Source organism: Diadema antillarum, unplaced genomic scaffold, assembly GCF_040938485.1.
Source record: "Diadema antillarum isolate AM-2024a unplaced genomic scaffold, OU_Dant_1.0 seq00000229_RagTag, whole genome shotgun sequence".
NCBI lineage: Eukaryota > Metazoa > Echinodermata > Echinoidea > Diadematoida > Diadematidae > Diadema > Diadema antillarum.
In genome coordinates this window covers 959456-981952 of record NW_027271279.1, presented here as the reverse complement: position 1 = coordinate 981952, position 22497 = coordinate 959456, and the positions used below count along the sequence as shown (strand labels likewise).

At 39.5% G+C, this 22497-nt stretch overlaps 1 protein-coding gene across 1 annotated transcript in view; it reads right to left on the bottom strand.

Annotated features, from left to right (window-relative positions):
• Window positions 1-19523, bottom strand: part of LOC139729234 (prolactin-releasing peptide receptor-like) — a 58662-nt gene extending 39139 nt beyond the window's left edge. The window contains exon 1 of the mRNA XM_071640165.1: window positions 19195-19523. The gene's annotated coding sequence lies outside the window, so the exon portion shown is untranslated. The remainder of the gene's footprint in view (window positions 1-19194) is intronic.
• Window positions 19524-22497: the final 2974 nt, after the last annotated feature.

Genomic DNA, 22497 nt, shown 5'->3' with positions numbered 1-22497 from the left:
ATAACAAGATTATACTAGGTGTCAATTTTCTTCAATTTGTCTCCCTCTACAAATGAAATTTGTAAGATGGTAACTGCTGATGTGTAAATTAACAAATTACAGATCTTACTAGTCTAATTTGTAAAGGGAGACAAATTAAAGAAAATTCACACCTCAACCTTCACCTCTCTGATTTATATTTTCTTGCTTTCAAGATCATACTAGTTGCTATACATGGGCTATACATGTGCATACTCGAACCAATCAGTCTTTGGCGACAGTGACCAAAACATACCACACCCCAAAGCTAGTCCACACTAGTTATGATAGCTGATGGTAATCTTGTGCAAGGACCATACAACTGCGTATCATCACACACACACACACACACACAATTAGAGAATTTACAAGCAGTTGCCGACATTTTGGGGAACGCAAAATAGGTGACGAAGCATAGCATGTGTCTACATTAAGGGAACTTGGCAATGAAACCGGTTTAAACGGGCTGGAAGGAAGCCGATGCCAGTTTGTATATACCACCGGGAACAGCGGTAAGTCTCCGCTAGTTCCATAATACAAAGTAATAAAACCATATGGAGAATAATTGTACTATTGAGGACGAGCGTACGTATTGTTCACATCGAAATACCATCACCACGAAGTGTAATGATAAGCCGACAAAAGGTTAGAATATTTAATCTAGGTTTGCACAAATCGCAGACACAGATGTTCACAGCGGCAGGTGTATCAAAGTAAAGAAGCATTATGTGTCAACGCCTTAAGAATCTCCTCTATTGAAATCTCTTCGATTGACATAGAAATATTGAATTGCACTTCATTTCCACATCTTAGACACGGGGTTGCAGGGCATTAACCCTAGACCAACCATACAAGAAAACTAAGCTTTCCCAACAGTCAAAACAACAAACACACATACACGCATCCTCCGCCCGTGAATTGAACTGACGAGCTGCAAGGTTTGCAATCATTGTCGCTGGTTCGAGTGATCCGTGTTTCAACCCTCTGGACTAATGGGTATTTTCTTTTTCATCTCCAAAGCAATGGCCAGACGATGTTGAGTGCACTACGTCTATAATGTGTTGACAGAAGGTCATTAGTCGTGGGAAGGGTGTGACATTACAGAACGAGAGTGTTTGTCTCGATAGGAAATGTACGATGGTTCTTATGAAACTATCTTGCAGACATTACAACGTGCGCCGGGAAAGTGCCTTTTTACAACTCACAAGGCGGCTTCTCATCCTGAAACAAGACGCCCCGGAGTGGTTTAGTCAAACAGTTTCTTCCTTTCCCTCCCTAAACGAGACACCTTTGCCAGTTTCGGCAAGTCGCCTTATGACCTTCTGGTTCACATGAGATGCTTCGGTAAGTTTCCACCTGTCGCCTTTTCGTCTCTACGCACTATCACCTGTTGTCCGCCTTAAACCTACAATCACATCCATTTCATCATGCCAGTGCATGCGAGAACCAACCATTAGCCATGCAGTGCATGCTTGTTGTCTTGAGTCGTCAACCATCAAAACAAAACAACAAGTAGGTTTCAGCCTCATCCTGTAGAGATGTCTTGCAGTAAAGTTTTAAAGCAGTTCGATTTCATAGTTTCCAGACCAGTGAACAAATCCCTTTTAAAAGTCTGGCACGTCGATCCGTCCGTTCTTTTCTTTCAAAGCCTCTGCTCATAACACTTTATGACTACGTTAGCCTGCGGGCACTCTAATGACGCTTGATAACATCATGCGTAAAGTCCAATGAGCACTTTCATGGACGATTAGAATTAGGCATGTCGAAAAGTACACGGACTTCAAAAAGTTCAATCCCCCTCATTCACAAGGCCATCCGCCATTCCAACTTCCACTCCGTTTCCATGGCATTTCCTATCCCGACGCTTGAGCTGTATGCCGTCGATTACGCGTTCGTGAACGATCCCGTTAATGATCACGGACAATAATATTGTGATATAACACCATTTTTACGACTTCTGGAATGCCATAGTTGTCTATTATATATCAATAACTGAAATTGAAATAATGAAAGTTCCCGAAATGTAATTGAAGGAAGAAAATATAATGGAAAGAGTTACCAATGATCTTAAATTGGACTTCATGAAGTGTGTTGTTTTAATGATGTTTTGGTTTATTCATTTGTTGGTAGTTACAACCGTAAACTTACCCCCGTGGGGGTGTTTGTTTGTTTGTTTGTTTGTTTGTTTTAATCAACCAAAATAAGGGCAATGCTCAGCAATTCTGTTGAGGGAGGTTATGCATGACACCCTTTGATTGGTTGTATTTCTATTTCAGTTCATTTCAATGCAGTTAGCTTCACTTGATCATAATTATCATACATGTAATTCAATTTTTCTGTCCTTTATGCAAACATTTAAACATAACGAGAATAAAACGGTCATAAGTAAAATTGAAAATCACGCAATATCACCTTTCAGAAGTCTTGGAGGCATTTCAACTTCGTGTACAAGAAAAAAGTTCAATGAGACTATCGTGGAGTTTTAGTAAAGGGATGGGGAAGTGTTGGCTGAGATTGGGTTTCAGGTTTCCAACTTTCTTATGAGATAATGAGAAACTTCTTATGAAATATTAAACAGCATACAATTCTAAGAGGAATTCAAACTTTACTTGATGAAAATTGATTTTGAATTGGCTAGGATATCCAAAAAACAAAGAGGTCACAATAAAAGGTGGGACCCACTTGTTATTAGGACCACTTTGTTTTATTTTTGCTTTTCAAGTAAACTTGAATTCCTCTTACAATTGCTTGCTTGTTCATATTTCAGAAGTGGTTTTTTTATTATCTCTCAAATAGTTTAAATTTGAATCCCTCATCTCAATCAAAACTATATCATTCCTTCACAAGAAAATATCTGTATCTCTTTCACCTAAAATGTATTAGGTCACATTATCATCGGAGTAATTTTCTTTAACTTTTTTCGATGCGGTCTTCATAATATAACTCACTCATGATTTCATTGTCAATCAATTATTTAGCAACTGCAACCCTTTTTGATGATCAAGATATGACATATGCCTCTGTGATCGTGATCATTATTACGTATATTGACCTCCGATAAAAAACTTAGAAGTTTGAAACGTCCTTATCGCCTCATTGTGATTTGATTTGAATTTGATTTGATTTGTTGGTTTCTACATTATCATTGCACATGTGCACACTGCTGATAGTGCATTCTACACATACATACAATTTGTACGTTGCTTACAGTGTTGCATTCATAACAAAAGTGTACACACATTACAATAAAAGATACAATGTAACAGGCAAGGTGGTGTGAAAATGACTAAAACTCCTATTACCTTTTAGATATGCTGCTTGTCCTGAGACTTGGTACATGGTAAGCCCTGTTTCCACAAGAGCGGATTATTGAAAGGAAAGCGTACAGCGGTCATCTAACCATGATGTGAACGTATAGGAGGTTCCATGAAATTCGTGCATCTGTTGCTTACACTATCCATCAAATTTTAATTCAATGCATTTTTTTTTTTAATTTGAATTTATCATTTAGTTTTAGTGATTTCATTTTATAAGGAATACCTTTACATTTTGTGACGAAGAACGTCCAGCAGCGTGTTAGATCCTTACACACCATGCTCACTCTCACGTGGAGAGGTACGTGATACATGTGGGTATAAAAAAAAATGCACTCCCACGGATAAAGCAATCCGTCTGATTAAATCTACTGAGTAGATACATATGGCTTTGATTTTGTTCTGTGATTGCACTTTTCAAGGAGATACAAGTTGTTTGGAATTTAAGGACTGAAAGAAGACTGATTGCACAGAGGAATTTCCAAGGCAAAAAGAGACTTTATATTCAAGTTTTAATCATTTGAATGACATCGTGGGAGGAATGTGGCACCGGGGGTATTCAAAGTGGGCTGTAGAGTGGTTAAAGCTCACGACTTCCGGAGGTATTGCTTACGAATCTTTCCACTTTGATGTTTTGAGGCACATTTCGAGACGAAAACATTAACATCTAAGCTGCATGTCTGATAGCCGCCCCTCCCCACCACCACTCTTCTTCTTCTTCACTATAAGTACAGGTCACCGTCGGGTGTGTTTTTGTAATGTTGTGCTGTGTAGGCGTATGTACAGTGTCTGGATTAAAAGGAGATCTACATGGAGCTATGTGCGGCTAAAAAACAGGCATCCGTATCTTAACGCAGCTGAATCTCGAGTACCTCTCACTGGAAGCTTGTTGGAGAGAAAGGATATTTTTGTGCGACAAGTCCGGCTTTCTAGAAAAAGAATTTAAAATGAAAAAGGGGTGTATTCGACGTTCCATTCGATTTCCTTCAAGAAAGCTGCGGGTTTTGTTTTGGGGTTTTTTTTTTCTCTCTCTCCCTCTCTCTCTCTCCCTTTTTGGTTTGACTCCTGAGAAATCATAACGGAGGTTATGAATTATATCGAAATCGTTCAAAAAAAAATAAAATGCAGGGGACAATTTTCCTGGCATTAACATTTATTTCATGAGATTTCCATTTTTGTTTTAATGGTATCTCACGAACATGAGATTATTTTTGAACACACATACACACACACACACACACACACTCTCTCTCTCTCTCTCTCTCTCTCACAGCGTTTTTTTTTTTTAACTTAAAGGGGAAGGCTAGTAACTGATCAGTGGGAATCAGTGGAAATGCTGGAAGATGATTGTTCCAATCCTTATGGGATTCATTCAAGAGTTCATTGTATATCTATTGTTGTGTGAAAATGATTTGCTTCAGAACGGTCTCATATTCAAGTAATGTGCAGATTAATGCTCCGTCACTGACCAGGGACGCTAACCTGGAAGCATTAAACTGCACATTACTTGAATATGAGACCATTCTGAAGAAAATCATTTTCACACAACAATAGATATACAATGAACTCTTGAATGAATCCCGTAAGGATTGGAACAATCATCTCCCAGCATTTCCACTGATTCCCACTGATCAGTTACTAGCCTTCCCCTTTAATTATATTGAAATGTGTTGAAATTGGAAAGAAAGCTAAAAAGCAAGGCTTGTTATACCTTCCTCTCATAACCATTATTAATAAGGTAGAGAAAGTGTTATCATGTACGGACAGAAAAAAAAACCAGAGTGACAACAATACATCGGACATTGACGACAAAACTTAAAATCCTTACAAAGCCCTTTACATGGTCACATTCATGTAGCAACAAAGGGGGTGGAAGGAGTCATGAAATGAGCTTGAAACGGATCATTTTGGACTGGGAAAGGAAATTGCAAATGCAAAGTAACAAATCTTCGCACACATGCAACTCAACATTCGGAGGGAGAAGAATATGCGGCGCTGGATAACGTGTGAGAATTGCGTAGGACGAATTGTATAAATCAAAGTAATAAGATAAGAAGGCTTGGATGACTGACAATGTTAAATCTGATAATGGTTCTCTGTGGACCCGTTGTGGAAACGTAACAGAAACGATTTCAGTCTGGATTTAAACAACGTAATACTCGGTGCAAATTCGATTCTGTCATCAGGGGAATTCCAAAATTGAGGACAAGCAGACATGACAGATGTAAAAACAGAAGAGGTGAGAATAGTTCTCGTTAACAGCAAGTAAAATTCCTTCAAGTTACGGGTTGGATATTTATGAATTGACTTGTTTCATGGAAGGAAAAAATACAAAACTAGAAATGTCGCTATGGCGACTGGTATGCCTCCGCCATGATGCATGATTCTCCTAAGAGGTCTAGATAGTACATGTGGACAATGTGTGATTACATTTTCACAAAATTGGCAAAATATTAAAATGACAAGTTTGTCACAAATGTGTTGAATGTTTAACTTCCTTGACCTAGATTTAATTGGATGAATAGGAGAGCATGTATTTGGGGATTTAAGGACTTCAGGTTGACTTTGCCCCATTCATACGTTTATGCATTGAGTAATTCTCAAGATATGGAGAAAAAAGTGCAATTTCTGTATCAAATAGTAAATTGTTACCATTTTCATCTGGCCTTTGACCCTAAAATCCATAAGATAATCACTGTCGGGCAGAACATGCATAAATATGTAATAAGTTTCAAGATAACTTGAGCCACTTCCGAGATATGAAGGAAAAAGTTAGTTTAGCACTTTCACTTGATCTTTGACCTTTTGACCTTTGAGGCAAAAAAAAAGAAAAAATTCCAGATAATCTCTATTAGGTTATATATGCATACACCAAGTGTGCAAAAAAAAAGATAATCCTGCTGGCATTGCATAAACATGAGGGAAATAGTAAAATTTTGAAGTTGTGCCCTTGACCTTTGATCCCTGACCTTTGACCCCATGAACCCTAAATTCTCTAGATAATCACTGCCAGTCAGTACATGTATATATCATATACTATATGATCCATGAAGATACCTTGAACAATTTCCAAGGTAAGGAGAAAAAAGTGAAGTTTTGATATTTCTACTTGACCCTTTAACCTTTGAATTTTGACCTCATGACCCCCAAACTTTCCCCAGAGAATCTAAATTGGGTAATACATGTATACACTGAGTTTCAAGAAAACATCTTCAGGCATTGCATAGATATGGTGGAAATAGTGAAATTTTATATATTTGACCTTGACCCTTTGATCTTTAACCTTGAGCATGTGCACCTAAAAGTCGATAGGCACAACTTCACCCCCTAATACACATATATGCCAAATTTCATTAGGATACCTCAAAAGGTTTTTTAGTTACGCTGTCCACAAAATTCATTATGGACGGACGGACGGACGGACGGACAACCCGAAAACATAATGGCTCCGGCACCACTTCGTGGCGGAGGCATAAAAAGTAGGAGGCAGATTTGACATTATGTGAGAATGTCAGAGTTTGACATTCAAGCTGTAATATAAATTGATTGAGGTAATGACGAAATATTCAAAATCAAACATTTTCAATATCGTGGGGTTTTTTTCCAGAAAAATAACGCATCTAAATGAGCTCTCTAAGAAATATGACGAAGTTTTTGCAGAGTTTTCTTTCAACATATGTTAAATGCGTGTAACCCCATGCCAATGTTACTTTACAACTAGTGGCTTCTAAGTTTCAGGATTTGGTTCGACAAAAACTATTAGTATGAAGTGTTCAAGAAAGTTTATTGCCTATGGTTAATCCAGATACATGTAATATGTCGTCAGTGGGTGCGATTTCCCGGGCTGTGCCATCTATGGTAATATTATGGGTAGGCTATATCTAATAAGATGAGGAAATTCATAAATTCCGTTTTGAAGGTTCAATAATAATCTATTTGCTGTGATCCGATTATGACGCGTTAGAAGAATTGAGTTTCACAGTTGTATATTGATTAAATAGTGGGATGATAAAGTAATAAAGAATTACAGGCACCATTAATTTGGAGCAGTTGCAAGTATAAGCGGCGCATCGAGGTTCTAATACTTAAAGCAGTCGTAGCGTCTTTATCAGTCCGATATAAAGTTTAAAAACATCGTAAATATCGTCATCAATGTAAGACATTACTCAGAGTCCATCTCTCTCAATAGCTTGCACACAAGGACAAGCCTGGCATATCAACTCAGCATTTTGGACATCAAGATGACAGTAATTTCGGCTTGAGTTTTCCACGCATGTGTGTTCATCAGACGTCAAGATTGTTAAAGTATTCTCTTCGTCTCTTGTACTTCCATCTGTATGATTTGAAGCTACCTTACTCCAGGTTGACGGCCATGATTACTTCCACTTACTTTTTTTTTTTCTTGAATCTCGATTAACAAAAGTTGACAAGGCAAGGTCCCTTCATACTACACTGCAGACTGAAGAGTAATGCCCCGGAATGCTGTTTACGTGTCTATACTTCATAATGAACATCTGGAAATTCTATATTGTGCATAATCGTAGGCGCTTTTCTGCAAAAACAAACAAAATGTTAAATATTGATTCGAAATAAAAAATGACTTTGGCGTATATGGCGTATACTCGACTTCTGTTTGTAGTGTAAAAACACGAAAGAACCAGATTACGCCGATTACGCCACATCTAAGATACACCAGTCAAAATCTCTGATGTGGGTGACTACTTTTTGGAAAGGAAATGACATTTTACGGAAACCTTGGACAACACAATGCCATCTTCCAAGTGCTAGCCATCGAAGAGATATACATTGTATTATCTGAAATGAAAGGAAATAGTCTTCACAAATTATCGATCAGCCATAGTTGCACGTAGGTCACTTACGTATGTCAAATTTTGGTCATGTATTTACGTCTACTTCTTTGCACGGCCTTGGAACCGCATAACGCCATAATATCCTTCATCCAAACTCACTTGTCTGTTATCATTGCTTTTGTATAGCTTCTACGTGGAGATGATTATCATTTGAAACCATGGTTATCTCCTCATCTGTTGAATCACTGAGCACAGTTCGGTCACATCTAAGTCCTATTTATAACAGCGAACTAACCACGTGATTTAACGGGCATTTTACTCGCAAATTTCGTGACTTATATCCAACTATGTCAAAGAACAGAGAATGGACTTACATTATCAGAGGAAAAATGCACATTCTCCTATACTATATTCATCTAGAACAGCAAAATGGAAATTGCTAACGACGTCAATGGGACATCTTACGCAATACCACAGCTATTACAACATCGACTTCAGCCATAGGCAAGATTAGTGTAAATATTTGATAAGAATTATTCCCTTCAAAGCAAGAGACAATAAGGAAGAGGGGTGAAAAGTACCATGACGAACCAGTGGGATTCGGACTTGTCATCTGCTGCTTTCTTGGCAGCAACACTACCACCAGGTTGTCCCTGGTTGCCGGCAGCGACACGATAGATGAAAATTTAGCAACTACCTAGGCTCTCACACTCCCACTTAAATAGGCCTAGTAGTAGCAGTAGCAGTAGTGGTAGTAGATGACAGGTTCAAATCCCACTGGTTCCTTTTCCGACATGTTTGTTTAAATATAGATCAGCAGTTGCGATCTAATATTCAAATACATTGGTACAGAGGGAGATAAATGATAAGAATCTGTATGTCGTAGCATATCATCTTCTTCGTGTTTTGAAAGCATATTTTTTATTATCATTTTCTTTTTTTCTTGCTGAACTATGCTTGCATTGTTTGTTTGTTTGTTTGTTTGTTTGTTTGCGTGCTTGCTTGCTTGTTTGTTTGCTTGCTTGCTTGCTTGCTTGCTTGTTTGTTCTTTTAATCAGGGATCTTGACATTTCACCCTACTCTTGATGACACTCTCATGTCATTTTCCTGCTGCTGTCATATCATATTACAGACGGTCGCACAAGGAGTGCCCCCGGTAGTATTCGTTCTGAGAGGGTTGATGAGACGTTGCAAGACTGCCTCACGGGGAAAAGAATATCAGTGGGTTTTGACTTTTCATGGTCTGGACAGAAGGAAGGACACATGCTAGTCCCCAGACGCCGTGAAGTGCGTATCGTTTTCTCGAAATAAAATTGCAAATCCTCAGGTCAACGACATTCCGTGATATTTCTATCTGCAAAGGCTCTTAAAGTGGAACGCCACAAAGTGTACAACTAAAAGCTGATTAAACACGGCCAAGGGCGGCGGAGGAGGGGGGGGGGGGAGGGGGAGGTCCACGGCTTCGGCAGCCTACATTTTTCATGGTTTAAATTCAATTTAATTCCGATCCGATTCCAATTTCGCGCCTTTCCCTCCGCGCCACTATTTTTACGGGGAATTTCTCACCCTCTTTAAATAACTGATCTTTAACAATTACAGAAATATCGGACAAACAGAGTAGTTATTTTGGGTTTTGTTTTTGTTTTTTGCGAAATCTGTGAAAAAAGATAAAAGTTATGAAATTTTGATCACGTTGGATAGTCAATCGGATACGCGCATAAACATAGGGGACGTTCGTGGCGTCATCACCTTACGATAATCTTCTATTTACATACGTGTATATCATAAATCTTTACCATTTATAAATTCCCTGTTTGAAAGAAAATCAATGTGAAATCAAAGCAGTTTAACTGGATGCATTCACATCTCACACAATTACTGCAATACTATGTGCAGGATGGTCATTCTTTGACATGCCAGTGGGATTTTCGGACAGAAAATGTTTCGAGTAAATTTTGGCGGTCGTTTATAGCCCTATCATTCCAGTCAACCTATTGCCTTATTCATTTCTGTCTATCTTACAAGATAACGTTCCAACTGAACATGCTAGCTGAAGCTACGGGCTGCATCTTGTTCAACCAAAGTACAGCAACCTTTGACCTTGAGTGTTTAATCTTTTGTTTTTACTACAATGTCAATGCAAAAGATTCAATAATAGTCAATCATTTCTATTCTCATAACCAACTTACATCACCACTGAACATTAAGTGGAGTAATGGATAACGATTTTATCGACCTTGACTTTTCAGCACTATTATTTGGTTTTGAACTGTAAATACAGTCCTTCCCTTCTTCCAAAATTATATAACCATGCAGTGGACATTCGTAATTAACTGCTGAAAATTCATCTTTTACCTTTTAGCCGAAGTTTGGTAACCTTAAACCTTTAGGTATACTGCCCAAAGTTTGATCAACACTTCTCCATCGGAACCATGTACAATACATATTGGTCACGTATTAAAAAAAAAAAAATCTATGGAATGACTTGTCAGGATCTGGGTACACTAAAGAAGGACAGTCGGACGGACGGACGGACAGACAACTCGAAAACACAAGGGTTTAGCAACCTTTGGGTGTAAACTGAGTCGAATCCTTCGCATCAACTACTGCTGTCTAATAACCTAGCAAAGATAACTTTTATATGAAACAGTTTTGTACTTAATTTACCTATTAAAGAAATTCGTGATTTCTGAAATATTTGGTCTTAAACGTAAAGGAGAATGTAACACACGCGATCATTTTATTTTAACGGCTGAGCGATATGCACAACATTAGACATGTACCCGGAACGAAACCAGGGAGGTGAGAGTCACCTCCCTGAACGACACAAAGACCATGTTTTCCATGAGTGATTGTGGGGGGAAACAGACCACATCATGATGGAATGCAGAAGAAGACACCAAGAACGGAAGGAAAACACCTCACAATGGCAATTAATTCAGCTGGCAAGTTGTAAACTCTGTCGAGCCAGACACTTTAGAATCTCAGCAATACACCAGAGGGGGCAACGGCAGTAAATGGAGCGAGAATAGTTGCGAGAATTACTTTTATCTCGTTGGCCAGCCAGGAGCAGGAAAGTGCCTCTAAGAGGAAAGCGGACAGGAGAAAACAAACAAAAAAGAGAATAAAACCCTAATAAATAAAAATCATCGTATATGAACGAAGGTTTGTTTAATAAAAGAAATCTCCATACACATTCATTTCAATCCGGGAAGAGACTTTACTTTCCCCCACAGGGGGAGGTTCAAGTCGAGTTCAAGCTCGGGTGGGATATGAAAATCCGCCAGGACGTCCACTAGCCTGTGAATCCAGCCGTAATGAATTGCGCCAAAAAACACAATTTTGGGATAGGGCCTACTCCTATGGGCATTAACACGCACGACAGTTTGGTGGAAGTACACAGATAACGTGAAGGCCTAATACGTATAATGACAGTACAGTGTGGGCGGACAAAGAAATAATGGACGAGAAGAAAATGTATATTTTCAGTAAATTGAGCCCATTTACACCAATTCATCTGCATATATTTACACCTTACACTGCAGATATTTTCAGGCAATGACAATGTCAGGTCGTCATGTTTTCAAGGGCAAACGTCCTCTTTAGGTAAATTCCGAGGCGAGGAATGGGAGGGAGGGTGAAGCTATTTTAAGTCCGCTCGGGGCAGTAATAAACAAGTCGATGAAGACAACGCTTCCGGTACCACTTGGGACCGAGGCGCCAGGGCACAGTGAACGCTTTTCATTGCGGTGTAGCTTCTTGCCTACTGACTTGTAGAGGCGACGTTATTCGTAGATGAAAAGGGGCGTGTTGACTGAAGCAGTTTGGTTTGCATTTGTAAGATGATAGAAGGTAAATATGACAAGTATACACTTACTACACAAACAGCTCCTAAATGTAAATATTTTTCTTTTTCTCTTCATATAATACAAACATATGTATACAAATAAATAAATATATATATATATATATAATATATATATATCAATTAGACATAGATATAATTTTGCAAACACAAATATATATACGCACACATGAATAATATAACCATACACAAAACACACATGCACACACACACACACACACATGAGAGAGAGAGAGAAAGAGAATTATTTAAAAGACCGACGAGCATCCACCGTGACAATCTTGAAGATAATCCTCAAAAACAAGAAATCTAAGAACTTTGTTTTCCTTTTTCAAAACTGAAAAAAAAATCAATGACGTCATTTAAGCGGGGGCGATCGAACGAAACGAAATCTATGTATAGTGAGAGTAGACTCGAGGAGTAGACAATCCAGATGAGGCATGAAATTTTGAAAGAGCGACATGGGAAAAGATTGTTACGCATGAAATCATTTGCAAGCATCTCTTGTCAGCTGTGTGCGCGTCTCTGCGTCTGTTTGTATGTGTGTGTGTGGTGCGTGCGTCTGTGTGTGTGCTTTGGGTATGTCATTTCTTCTGTATTTTGTGTGTCTGTTTTTGTTCGTGCATAGTTTGTTTCTCAATGAACGACTAATGCGTTTCTCTATTTTCTAGAATATTTTCACTCACTTCCTTTCAGCACAACTTACGAAAAATGGGTCACACAAAATAGGTCGGCATTATGAAAGCTCAAACACGGGGAAGTCACGAAACTTTTTCCTCGCGTTATTCCGATTCCGTTTCAGATGAAATAGGGTCATGTATACATAATATAACACTTTGCTTGTCGATTTCACGAGAGATGTGTAAACACGGAGAAAGGAACCTCACCGCGTGAGCGAAGAAGACGCGTGCAGGATGTTCGTTGAAAGTGATGTTTATTTCCCACTTCTCTCGACAACCCCACCCCTATCTCTCCCACCCCTCCCCCCATCCATCTCTTTCTCTCTCGCTATATATCTCTTTTCTATCTATCTATCTCTCCCCCTCTTTCCTCTCCAGTTGTAAAACTTCCCCGCCCTCTAGGTCAGAGAGATATTGGTGTTTAGAAACATGCTCATGTTCCATGTGAATGCATGTCTGAATGGCGTGGTGTGAGAATGTCAGGGTTCGTCAGCTAGCCAGCAATACCTACGAGGTGGGTAATGTGTCAGCCTAGTGAAAATATTCCTCCCCTCCTTGCTTTAATAATTATCATCTCCTATAAAGGTTTCATTAGGTTCCCGTGTAATGAAAACAATGTTGAAATATTTCAAATATGTAGGCGTTCTCACGAACATGGATCCTCGAATGGTGTCACATGTTTCGCCGTCTCTCGGGTAAACGATCGGGACTACACTCCGTATCAAGCGCAGTATTAAAAACGTAAATGTACTTCTTAAGTAGTCTTACAAAACAAAATAGTAAAATGGACTGAATACTTGGATTGTGCAGTTTATATGACCGCACTCTGTACATCAGTTGAGCTCAGTAGCAAGAAGTAGGTCCTATCTATACCCATCTCCAATACAGACACTCGGATGAAATTTGAAGCCCCTTGCTATCATTTGCAGATGAAAAAAAAAAAAGGTTTGGTGGTTTAAAATAGTTCTAAAATATGAGTTAGGGTTAATCACCATGAAAATGTTAGTCAGTATAACCAATGTTAAGTATTGTTGAATATCAAAAAAAAACACTTTTATTAAACTTTTATTAAAAACCGTTTCTAGAATAAACCGTCTCCGTGACGGTTTATTGATTTGTGATTTTAGTGATATCTCCGTATATTTGCGACTTTATTACGAAATTTTTGTACGGCAGGGTGTTTTGTAAAATGACTGAACTATACATATGCACCAAGTGTGACAATTCGAATGTTTTTTTTTTAATCACCGCTCCCAATGTTTGATGAGGTGTTGAAGTCATCGCCTCAACAGCTCTCTCATTGAATGTCCTGATCACTATGTCATTATATAAGAATTTCATCATATCGTCAGCTGATCGTTTGCACTCGGATAAGTGAAGAGTGGAAACAACATACAGTTGTAGCAGTACCGACTTTAAAAGGAGACGTGGTTTTAATTGATAAAGCCCAGACAAAAACCATGATTTTTTTTTTTCAATGTTCTTAATCAAGAATGATAAGTACACTGTGAGGCGGTAACAATATCACCTGGTTTTATAATGTGATTGCCACCGATAGCACTGCTCATGTAGTGAAAACATGGGAAACCTTAGACAATTCAATATCTTTATCATTCTATAGCTCTGGTCAATGAACCTTCCATGATTCTGTTTGTTTGATTGCGGATTGACATTTTAGCCAGAAATATTTGGGAAGAGGAATACATGTAATCTAAAAGGAACTGTCGATAAAACCTTGCTGAACATTGCACTTTGCTTACATTACAGTTATCATTGTACAAACAAAATTGATGAACCAGCGATACTTACACAACATTAAAAAAAATAGAATTAAGTTTACAAGCAGATTCTGTTCATTTGAAACTCAATATGAATTTCTTGACAGAGGTTGAAAAGGAGTATATTCAGTCACCAAGTTGCCAAGTTTCTGTTACCAGGTAAAACACATTTGAGAGGGGGAGTAACTTCTGTAAATTAAACTGCGGCAAGTGAGCGCGCCTCTAAGGAAAAAATGGAGTTGAATAGGAAAGATATTTCACCTTCAGGAGCGCAGAGCGACTTTGCTCTCATTAAAGTTAACTAAATATAAGGATAATTTCCTCGAAACTGGACCAAAAAAAAAAACGAATTCATTGGCACGGTGACACTTTAGAGATGTCTACACAACATAATCAACAGGTAAATGATACAAGCTTTTCATAAGTTTTTCCCTAATTTCTACACGGGTTTTCCGTACACTATGGCTTCTGGTCGAGTTAAAAACTGTTTCTTTAAAGGGACTGTACAGTACTAGTTGAGGTAAGGATTCATGTATTGAACATTCCTAAGTGAGATAATGAAAAGCCTCTTTTGAAATGTGAAAGAGCGTGTAATTTTAAGAAGGATTCAACGTTTATTTGATGAAAATTGGTTTTCAAATGGCTGAGATATCCAAAAAAAGTGCTAATAATAAAAGGCGACATGCCCCAACTTAATTAGTATCTCTTTGTTTCACCTTGTTTTTGGATATCTCAGCCATTTCAAAACCGATTTTCATCGAATAAAATTTTGACACCCCTTAGAACTGCATGCTCTTTGACATCTCATAGAGTGGTTTCTGAATATCTCACAAAACGTTAAAAGCTAAATCTTCACCTCGACCAGAACTTTACACACCCTTTAAAATGCAACGGTTTTTCCATCAAATCATTCCAGCGTCGAAGTGATTGGAAAATGACTACTTTTGAGTGGGAGAGTTTATGATTTCTACATCACTAATGTGGATCTAAAAGCTCGTTCACATTGTATCGTTGTCCGAAGAACAGAGTGTTGTTGTCGACAAGAGGTCCGGGGTGCCGCGTCCGGGGTTCGCCACCGAGCTCAACTGAGATCAAGTGTGTTTGGTTTCATGTCGCCCTCCACTCCCACCCCCCCCCCCTTTATTATTTTTCTTTGAAAGACAAAGCAGTCCGTCGCTTGCTCTAAAGACACAAACACACACATACACACACACACACACACACACACACACACACACACAAATGATAAAAACGATGATGATAACAATGGAACAATGGAGATCACGCAGGTGGCATGACACGGTCACATCTCGCGCACACAACGGACCCCCACTTCACGTCTTGCGATTGAGTACAATGCACGGACGGTGAACTTGGAAAAGTCCCCCACGACCTCGGCTCTGGATGACGAGCGAAAGTAATAACATCCCCAGTGTGGAGTCGCCTGAGGTGGCTGGCTATCCACAGTAGGCAAACTGGCACGTGATATCATCCAAGGGCCAAGCACGTGATCATCCAGCCACGAGATACGATAAGAGACACTAGAATCATCATCATTAGGAGATGGGATGAGGGTATTAGAATCGCGGGTGCCATTTTCGCGGCGCTGAATCCGCCAATGTGATTGAGTAGGAGGTGAAAGCTTACATCAAATGCCTTTCGTGTAATATTCACTTGGGCAGAGGTTGGATTGTCTGATGCATCGGCGCGGTTTTATCATGCCATTAAATAGAAATCTGAATGGAAATTTCTTCTATTCTCACACTACGCGTTGTTGTGAGACACGACTAATCTATCACTAGGGATATTCGTATACGAGACCAATGAGCACTTCTTAATCAATAATAGCCCTATACACGCATGTGCGGGTATTGGCAAAAATATGTAAAATGTTATAGCTGCAACACAAAAACACAAAAGTCGTTTAAACTAATAGGCTCGTATGGTACAAATTTAGACCATGGTCTAAAATAAGCGTGAAATAGGTGACCTTTGACATGAGCTTATTAACGCGCGTTCGTTACTGGACGTCTGTTGGCGTACGCAATCTGTCAATCGTATTTACACAGAAGAAATTTGCATAAGTCATGGTTTAACTTCAAACCACCTTCGTAAATTCGGACCAAAGAGTCGCAAGTAAATGAAGCATGTGCACGCAGAGAAAGAGATGGCGGGGGGGGGGGGGGGGGGTAATGAGAAAACCAACTAGAGAGTATAAGTCACAGTGGAATAGATGCTGAGCTTCCACATAATCCACCCAATGACTTTCTGGTTTTCGCTCCATGACTATTATGACAGGTGATTCATCAAAATCTAATCTCATTGAAGGAATGCATTACAATTAATGATTTGATAAAAAGGAAAAGATGTAGAATTTGTATCAAATCTTGATGAACGACGTTGGGATCAACTGCAACGAAAAGCAAAGCTTTTAGTCAGCTATTTATTACTTAAATTACTTTCAATTACTTTTTTTTTGTAGTTTTTGGCTTTGGTGCAATTTTGATGCAGATTTGATAGTGTTTTTGGTCGGAGTGTTCTGGCTCCGGTGCATGAACTGCTGTACTGAGTCTGTACTTTGACATTCGGCTAACAGAGAGAAGGACTAAAAAAAAAGTGTTATGCATCCATGAAACCACAATGAAACCACTAATAACCAACCAACATCTGGCCATCATGGTAAGAATAATCATGAAGCCATTTTGTAGTGCGCCCTCTCTCGACAATGTCCGATACCCAGCCAGTCTCTCTCAACTCGGACTGCGTGAAGTGGTGTGGAACCCACGCTCACTGACGTCCAGTGTGCCGATCCGTAAAACCCACGTAAACCTCAGTTTCATCCGTTCAGGGCTGTCCGAGCCTCTCGCACTCGAGCCCATCAATGGAATTTAAATTTGGCAAGGTTGACCATGACCTGTTCTTTTAGGGACACTCTATATTTTTATAGATAGCGTCGGCCTTATGCCAAAAAGGGCCTTAAATAACTTCCCCCGTTATGCCAAAAGGGCACTACTAGTGTACAAAGTCTATAGCGCCTTTTGGCATAACAGGGGAAGTGGTTTAAGATCCTTTTAGCATAAGGCCAGAATATAAAGGATTATCATGAAAATAGGACATATAATTCTTCAACAGTCCTTCGAAAGGTGGTAAAGGGATTGTTAAGAAGGCAGGAAAAATGCACGATCAGTGTCAAGCCTACCAGAAACAGCGAAATCTTTCTTGTTAATGTCAAAGAGAAAAAAAACAGCAAAAGTTCTCATTCCGGCTAGTCTGTAGCTACTGCTCTATCCAACCGTTGCTCATTACAAAAAAAAAAAAAAAAAAAGATAATTCCCTCAGCTCACTCTACCAATCTTCGGCAATCATGCACTTTACAGCCCTATTATCGGTACCTCATTCCCTGTATGCCAAGGTGATATCCCATCTTCAACCACGAACAATTGTGAATAAGGCCAGGAAGATAATTTCGTTCGATTTGTGAGAGGTAAATGTCATCTAGGACATACTATTTATATTACTACTTGCAGTATTGCTCATAAGTAGCATTAGAGCATAACAGAATCCGCAAATGATATTGATGATGATAGGTAGATAAGCTTTCATGTCGGTTTGCCTAACTGATGAAAATAATACTACAGTCACTGCTGCTGCTATATTACTACTATGACTTCTACGACGTACTTTACAAATGATGATAATGAAGATAATGATATCATTATTATCATTACTATTATCAACATCATCATAATTATTGTTAGAAATAGTAGTAGTAGTAGTAGTAGTAGTAGTAGTAGTAGTAGAAGTAATAGTAGTACTAGTAGTAGTAGTGATGTAGTAGCAGCAGCAGCAGCAGCAGAAGGAGGAGGAGGAGGACGAGGAGGAGGAGTAGTACAGAAGAAGTACTAATACAGGACGGCGAAAAACTGTCGAATAGTATTAGTAGTCTAAGGTTAAGGTTTCAAGGATGGAACGCGACGCGATGTTGATCTCCAGGAGATATCTTTCTTATGATGATGAAGTATAGAATATGATGATATCAATAAAGCTCTTGACATCATTGATACGAGGTTTCTTGTATTCTTTTTCGGGGTGAGGTAATCGTTAGTGGTGTCATTTACAAAGCGCCTAGACGGATTGGATACAATGCCGATTCCGAGGATTACTTGAACGTATGTTCATTCACGATCCACGTTTGAAATTTCTCACTACTGTGTCGATGAAAAGTTTGTTGCAGCGAATGATCAAAGAGGCACTACTAGGCGAGCTCGCCGAATACCTTCCTGGCATGTCAATGATTACATCCAGCAAGAGATGCGGCAGTAGACAGAGGGTAGAATATGTCGCTGTACTATATTCGTACAATCATGGACCTACTGGTACAATCTACTCCGCAGTATTACAAGGGAAGGTGGAAGAGATGGTGCTACGGTTAGCGGCAGCTGCCATCGTCACTGATCGTAGCAGCAACCTTCAGCTTCATGCTCAAACATCGTTAGCCCGAACTGCCCCCTCATACACGATGTAGAAAGAGCACCAAGTCAAAACAATGTGCTGGAGCAGGGAGGTGAGAGAAAAGTTTCTCACCCACCTCCCTGGTTCAAGCAAAACAGTAAAATTGAGACACTACTATGTACTATTTGGGTCCATGGAGAACATTGGAAAATTCGACATAACATCACCATGACAACGACTATCAAAGACAGCTGTTATGGCTGTTGTAATACTTACAAATGCAAATCCGTTCCATCTTTCTGTGATTTGGCAATATAACAAGGTAACTCTCCTTTCTCCGCTATTTCTCTCCACAAAGCAATTTATGTCCAGGGATATAGCTGCTTGTTTGGATTATGTCCGTACCCTACATCGATATCGACAGCTTTTAATCACGATCCGTGTCAGCGGTACAGTCGGGAAAGAGTTTGCACAAAGTTGTAAAACATCCTTGCTAGCTGGCAACGGAATTCAGACTAACGTCTGCTGATACAAATATCAAAAGATAGTGGTGCAAATTCGCGGGATGGAGCGTAAATTGCGGAAGGTGAGAGCGTGGGCCAGGCGAGAAGTGCAACTCTGTCAGCATTTTCCGTGCAGGTCCTGTGAAAATGCTAAGGTTTCTCAAGCACCGCGTAACCAAAACATCGCTTCTTCGTCGTTCCTCCGCCCCTCGAGACGCGCGTCATTTACTGGTGTCGCTCTGTGAAATCTGACGCTCAAGCACAGCCCCGAGACGACTGACGCTGAGTGCGTGCGTGGTGTGCGGCGGCAACGAAAGCGCGCGCTTGAAAGTGATATCGAGTCCTGATTGGTGCATTGTTCCACCTGCTCCACTACGATTGGCCATTGAGTCGCAATTAGCCTAAACAAGGTGTAAACTCTTTTGGGTGAGCGGGCTACTTGGCCTAAAGAAGATGCAGATCATTTAGAAATCAGTGTAGAGCTCAGGGGAAAACGAAACCGAAAATCGAATCCGTTATGCTCATGACTCTTCGATATTGTGTTTTTTTAGATGCACAATAAGCATCAGTTCATGGATGGAGAGAATTAGTTCATTCGTCGTATAGAAAGTACAAGTAAAGCTCAATTTCTATTTTATAGGGGATGAAAACTTAAAACTTAGTCCAGTTCTCAATTCAGGCCAGCACTAAAAAATAGAGTTAATTATGCATCGATCTTTTCTTTCCCTCCACGTCCTTCTCCCTCTTAAGGTGGAAGATAACCTCCCTGATCTAACCACGAAGCTAACTGTATATTCTCCCTCTTCCTCTCTCTCCCTCTTTCTCTCTCTCCCTCTCTCTCTTCATGTATCGCCCGTTTGTTTTTGTTGGTGTTTTTTCGGTCATCTTTTCAACTGTCTCTTCGCTCTCCTAATTTATCTCCCTCTCCCCCCCCCCCCATCCCCTCTCGCTCTCTATGCATATTCCTGACTCTCTGCTCACCCCCCCCCCCCGAAATCTGGCCTCCCTACTTGTCTTGCATTCTGTGCAACCGTCTCATTTCATTTTCCTCGGTTTTCATTCATTCATTCATTCATTTATTTTTCATTTCCAACAAAAACATATAAATATATTACAAAAATTGAATACAGTGCATATATTTCATCATACAAAGTAAAGGATAAATTTACAGAAAACTTGTAGGTATAGGAAAATGTTGGAAATGGGGAGGAATGCTAAAAAGCTGAGCTTGTAGGCTGCATTCCCCCCACACGTAATACAAGAAGTTATATGATCGATTGACTGATAAACATTGAAAATGGATGAAACAAAGAAACTAAGACAAAAAGACCTTCTCGCTCACCTATCGGAAAAGTGCACAGCTACGCATTTTGTGTGACTTTGAGAACTCAAGAAAAAACATTAATGTCTTTCCAATAAGAGCCGGGAATTAATCAAAAGCGTAGCGGCCCCCATCCACCAAATATCATGGTCTTTAAGATCAGACGTGGGTTCATTGTACCCTCGAACGGGAGCTGTTGTCACAGTGGCAATACATATTTATATAGAGGGAATTCGACAGAATCCAGTTAATAGAGCAAAGTCAAACCAACTGAAATATTACATTTACATTAGAATCGGACTAACTCACAGAGAAACTTATTGAATTTGAAGTTTTTACATGTATTCTAAATAGATCGGCACAGTCACATTATAATATGCAAATCGTATAGATGATGATTTTTGACCGTACAAGGTGTTTTTTTTTCCTCGTGCTTTTTTTAATGAATTCAAGAAAGAGCTACACGGTATCTGCCGTATCAGTCGCATTAGCGCGTGAGCAACCATGATTCAATTTAGCCTGAAATGGAGTAGAGTTTCCCATTAAGTCGAGTTGCTGACAAGTCAGTCACTGATGCGGATCTTCCTATCTCTCAGACCGACTATAAGGAATGCCCTAAAATTCCCCAAAAATTCATTGCTCACACTTAAAGGTGTTGGCAGTTTAAGTGCAAATTTTACATACGCTATCAATTCCGAGCCATGCCAAACCGCCAGCTTCCGAAGAAGATGTGGGGTGATCGGCCGAACGTATCCTCCTCCCTTAACAAAACACACACCCACAAAACAAAGTAAAAAAGCCAGAAGTAGAAATGCCCCCGAGCCTCAAATTGATTTGAACAGACTTTACATTGATGACACTAAAACGAGGATGTTCAAGGAGTATCCTAACAAATACAGTGTCATTAAAATTCTCAGCATCCAATGATGTCAAACGCCAAGTTATTTCCATTAGCAGGCACCTTAACAAACTTAAAAGTTGCATGAGAGCACTGACCCTTACACAATGATGACATAAGGTCATTAACTGTTGTAGGGGTTTGTCATTTAAAACCCTTTAATGTAGATACATTACGTAACATCTTAGGTGCACGTAAGTGAAAGTACAAGGGAGCGCATGCAGTGATTTTCAATTAGATCGATTTGCGGGCTATTCCTAGTAACTTATATCCATTCAATCCGAGTAGGCGGATATAATTATAGGCGGGTGGCATTCGCAGCGGCAATTTTCTGTGGCCCATTTGACCCTTTGTGCGAGCGTGTTGTTTACATTTATAATTGCAATTGCCGCTCGATTTACGAAATGTAAATTGCACCATTGTGGGCGCCATGTCATTGTTGTTGGTATTATATTTCTGTTCTCTTTTTATTGCGAAATCCGACTTCTAACATCATGCATAAACATCTGTGCGCTATTGGGGGACAGTTACCAGGGAGGTTTCTTCTCATCTCTCTACAGTTACATATCCTTGATGCCTTTATAAGTGGAGTATACAATGCGAAAGGGATAGGGGGAAAATTAGAGGTAACACGAAAAGTTCAGCTGTATCCTAACTTGTTGATATCTGAAATCGTGTGTTCTTAAACTTTTCTTTCTATAAAAAACCTCAAGCTCGTCTCAATGCAATGCAAATGATGAACTCAAAGCATGTTGAGCGATCAAATATTCTTGATCCGCTCATTCTATCAAAAACTATGAGGAATTTATGTCAAATGTCTACTTCCTGATGTTATCATAACGAAAGATTAACCCGTC